This window comes from Tupaia chinensis, unplaced genomic scaffold (assembly GCF_000334495.1).
Source record: "Tupaia chinensis unplaced genomic scaffold, TupChi_1.0 Scaffold000390_1, whole genome shotgun sequence".
Lineage (NCBI taxonomy): Eukaryota > Metazoa > Chordata > Mammalia > Scandentia > Tupaiidae > Tupaia > Tupaia belangeri.
In genome coordinates, this window is record NW_006159892.1 from 29,134 (window position 1) to 34,027 (window position 4,894).

Sequence of the window (4,894 nt, forward strand, 5' to 3'; positions counted from 1 at the left end):
TAGGACGCGTGCGCTCACCAGACAGACAGAGACAGAGAGATAGAAAGTGAGAAATCACCCCCCAGGGGGGATGGCCATGCTGCAATCCCTTCTCCTCCATTCTCCTCTTGGGATCTTGGGCACACACACACACGTGCCTGGCGTGAGTTTAAGCCACCGGGTCCAGGACTCAAACTATGGTCTACTATGTGGGAGTCCAGTGACATAGCCATTATGCTAACTGCTGGTCCCTCAATCACTATTTCTCATTTTGCCTGTAAAAAGACTTTACCAACTTCTACTTATTTTGTTAATATAATCAATTTATGTTTCATAGACTTAGGAATTCTGACATTGAAGTAACTTACTTGATATTTTTACATTCACAACTAAATACTAATAATCTCTAAATTTAATGATAATTTAATTTCTTTCTTGTAATATTTTATCTATTAATCATCTTTTATGCTCCATTGCTTAGCACAAATTCATTTAAAGGTGTGTTCTTTCTTGGTTAAAATTGGAAAAAGCAATTTTAAAAATTAATAAATTTATAATTTTTAAATTCCTTTTAATTATTCATCGTTAATAAATTATATTTTTTACTATCTCTATAATTATGGCATCTATGATCTAGTTGGATCTGTATATTATTATGTGAGATTTACCTAGTAAATCAACAATAAAATCCATATTAAATATTGCTCCCTGACAATTTTGTTAAAAAAAAGTACAACTGGACCCTGCAGATGGTGTGGTGATTAAGTTCTGGTCTCTCATATGGCCTACCACAGTTTGAGTTCCAGATTGAGAAGCTTGTTTTCTCATTCTCTCCCCAATGAGCACATGTGACCTATAGCAAATACAAATTAATAATAAAATTAAATAAATAATTATAAATAAAATCACAGCTATTTCTTTACAAATTGACTATATATAAAAAACATAAAATATGTGATAATTTAGAAGAAAACAACTATATCCAAAGTTTAGACACATAGATCATAGCCATTTCCTCACTCTGTATCTTGCAAAGGAGTGACTTCAAACAAATCTTCCAAATTTTTTCATTTTTTGGAGTTGTTTTGCTATAGTGTGCATGCGCTTGCCAGAAAGACAGAGAGAAACAGAGAGACAGACAGCAAGGAATCACCCCCCCAGGGGACTGGCCATGCCACAATCCCTTCTTCTCCATTCTCCTCCTGGGATCTTGGGCACACATGCACACGTGCCTGGTGTGAGTTTAAGCCACCAGGTCTGGAACTTGAACCATGGTCAACTACATGGGAGTCCAGCTACATAGCCATTACGCCAACTGCTGTTCCCCTTCCAAATTTATTTCTTCAGTTCTTTAAATCTCCTAAACTGTAGAATAGGAATAACTATCCCTTTACATACATTATTTCAGCAAAAAGGTATGTAAAACACTAATATAGAAATCTTATGCTGGGTATACATATGTTTCCTTGTTTTTCCTTAGGGTAACCTCCAAAAAAGGAAAACGGCTTTTAGTAAGAATTATAGGGTTGAAAACAATCAGTGGACAATAGTGGATTTCAGTCTCCACAACAAAATACCCTCGTGTTTTCATGCAGGATTCTCTCGTTCCAGATGGGGTTATCAAGCCCTGGAAAATGACACATGGCCTCCAGTGACTTGGCAATGGGAGTGATCTTCTTATCTTAAATCATAGTTAGATTTCTGGGTAATTTCTTTCTTTTTTACCTTTATAGTTTTCTCTATTTCACAGGATGCACATTAAGTCTACAGATCTCATTATCAGCCTGCTTATAGCCAACTCCTTGGTCATACTCTTTAAAGGAATCTTGCAGGCAATGGCTGCTTTTGTGTGAATGTATTCCTTGAGTGATATTGAGTGCAAACTTGTCTTCTATGTTCACAGAGTGGGCAGGAGTGTGTCTATGGGAAGCACATGCCTTTTCAATGTCTTCCAGAGTATCACCATCAGCCCCAGGGACTCCAGGTGGGCAGAACTGAAGCTACAAGCTCCAAAATACATTGGATCTTTTGGCATCCTATCCTAGGTCCCGAACATACTGGTTAATTTCTTTATTCCTATAAATGTCACTGGAAAGTGAAATATCAAAAACAACACATAGAAAATTGATTATGGATAGTGCTATGGAGCTGTTATCAACAGTACTGCATGATTACTGTCTAACTTAACTATTATTATCATATGATGTTTTTTGTTTCAAGCTCAGGATCTGGGCCAGTGGCTTCATGACTTTGATCACGCATAAGCAGCGAGTTCAACATATGGGATCATCCTCTACCCCAGACCATCCCCTGAGTCTGGAGTCACCCAGAGCATCTTTGTCCTAGTCAGCATCATTGTATCATTTTACACTCTTTTTACTCAACCTTAACTTTATATATCTCTATTTCTTACAAGCCCAATTGGTGGCTGGTAAACACCTCTGCACTAATCACTGCTGATTTACCTACAGTCAGCCGCTTTGTTCTTGTAAGCTGTAACTCCAGGTATTCCAGGCTTGGCTCTGTCTGCTAAAGGAAGAATACTAGGTTCCCTGAGCTGGGACAGGTAGTTTTATCTTACATGTGGTTTCTCTTCTTTTTCTTTCTTTATTCTATGACACAATGTTATGTATTTTCTCCTTACAGGATTTTAACCTCTACAATTAGTAACCACATAGGAGACAAGATGTGAACAACAAATGAATTCTCTATCATTTTAGGATGTATCATATGATAGGAATTAAAATTTTGTGGAATATTAGTTTCCATTTTACTAAATTATGAAATGGAGAGCTTTGGAGGCCAAGAATTCATAATAAAGGGGGCCTATGATCATTTGGACACCATGCAAAGCCTATATAATTATTTATCTTTATATTCATTCATTGTAAATGCACTGGAATTGACTGGGTATAGAAGTGTAAGAAGTTTAAGTTTAATGACATGGAAAAACCTGACTGATAATTAATGAAGAAAATTAGAAGGAAAAATAGTGACTTTGCTGCATGTGGCCTGGGATGGAGCTAGAGAGAAAATCATATATCAGACACTGGAGGATAGCAAAGACTAGGTTTGGAAATTTTGTTTTAAATCTTAAAAAGAAAATGAGGCAATTAAAATATATCATTTTTTTCAAGGGAGTCAGCAGCCATTTCAAAAGTTCTTATGTGGGATCCAGCAGTTAGCGTAATGGCTATGTCACTGGACTCCCACGTAGTCGACCACGGTTCACGTCCCAGACCCGGTGGCTTAAAACTCACATCAGGCGTGTGTATGTGCGTGCCCAAGATCCCAAGAGGAGAATGGAGGAGAAGGGATTGCGGCGTGACCATCCCCCCTGGGGGGTGATTTCTCGCTTTCTGTCTCTATGTCTCTCTCTGTTTGTCTGGCGAGCGCACACACCGTATATCGAAAACCTCTCCAAAAAAAAAGTTCTTATGTAATAATAGAATTTTCCTGGTGGGTCAAAGTGGGCACAAAAATCGTATTAGAATTTGGTTAGGGCTAGCCAGGTGGCATGGTGGTTAAGGTGGCAAGATCACAAGCAGCTAACTACACAGTTTGAGTTCCAGTCCTGGCAGCTTGGAAAACATACTGGGTGCATGTTTGTGCATGCCCAAAAAATTCTTGAGGGGAGAATATGGAAGGAGGGATTGTGGTGTGGCCATCCAGTTTAGAGGGTGATTTCTCATTTTCCCCTTTTCTCTCTTTCTGTCTTTAGTGAGTGTACACACCATGTAGCAAACTAAATTATATAGTGTGTGTGTGTGTGTGTGTGTGTGTGTGTGTGTGTGTGTATGCTGAAGTTAAAGTCCCAGTTGATTAATACAAAACTAAAAATTAATATTGGTTACAAATATTAACAATAAGACTGAAATTAAACCAGTTGGCTTTTGTTTGTTTATTTTGTTCACATGGTTTTCTTTTAGAGAGTTTTTTAAATCTTATTTTATTTCAAGTCTTTTTATACATTCAATCATGTCATTTAGTTTGTAAAGTGAATACTCCAACATGTTTACATGCGTGCACTTCCCAGAGAGAGACATAGTGAGAGAAAGCAAGAAATAACCACACTGGGGGTATAGCCACACCATAATCACCTCTCCTCCATTCTCCTCTTGGGATTTTGGGCATGCATACATACATGCCTGATGTGAGTTTTAAGTCGCTGGGTCCAGGGAAAAAGCCATGATTGACAATGTGGGAGTCCAGTGATGTAACCATTATACCATCTGCTGATCCCTCAAACCAACTGTTTTTAAAAAAATAACTTCTTAAAATGCAACAATCTGCGAGGTAGACCCACATGGCAAGGCTGCTGTTTTGTGTTTGGAGTTCTCCCTGAGTATGGTATGTGTGTGCTCATGATCAGGGGCTGACTGAGGCTGGGGATGGGTCATTATATCAAGAGGCTGCCAAATGTGTTGTATCTGTTTCTTTTTCTCTCTCTGTTTCTCTCACTCTAAAAATAAAGAAACTAACTTTAAAAATAATAGTCTTTTAAGCTCTTGAAAAAATTTTAAACCATTAGAAATATAAATAACAGTTTACTAGTAAATTTTAAAACTTAAAGAAAACATAATTTGTGTAAATATATGGTACAAAATTGAAAAAGAAAAATGAAAAACTCAGAAAAGTAAATAAATGCTATGTTTTGAATCATTAACTAAAATTCTGACCATTTTAATCATTTCCTTTCTCATATTTAAAGTTTAGTGGTTTCATTCAATTTTTTATTATTATTCATACATACAACATTTAGATTGTGAAGAGACTTTACCCAGCATAATATACACCTCAGTCCAGCCCAGTTGAGACCACCATACACATCCTTGTCGACAGATAAACCTTATCTGTATCCCACAAGTGTCTTACTTCTCCTTTCCCCCCAAAATTTACCTACACTTTCCCTTCT

General features: G+C 37.2%; 1 pseudogene; it reads right to left on the reverse strand.

Annotated features, from left to right (window-relative positions):
- The window catches only part of LOC102471572 (ras GTPase-activating protein-binding protein 2 pseudogene), a 41,919-nt pseudogene that overhangs the window by 6,194 nt on the left and 30,831 nt on the right, over positions 1 to 4,894 (reverse strand).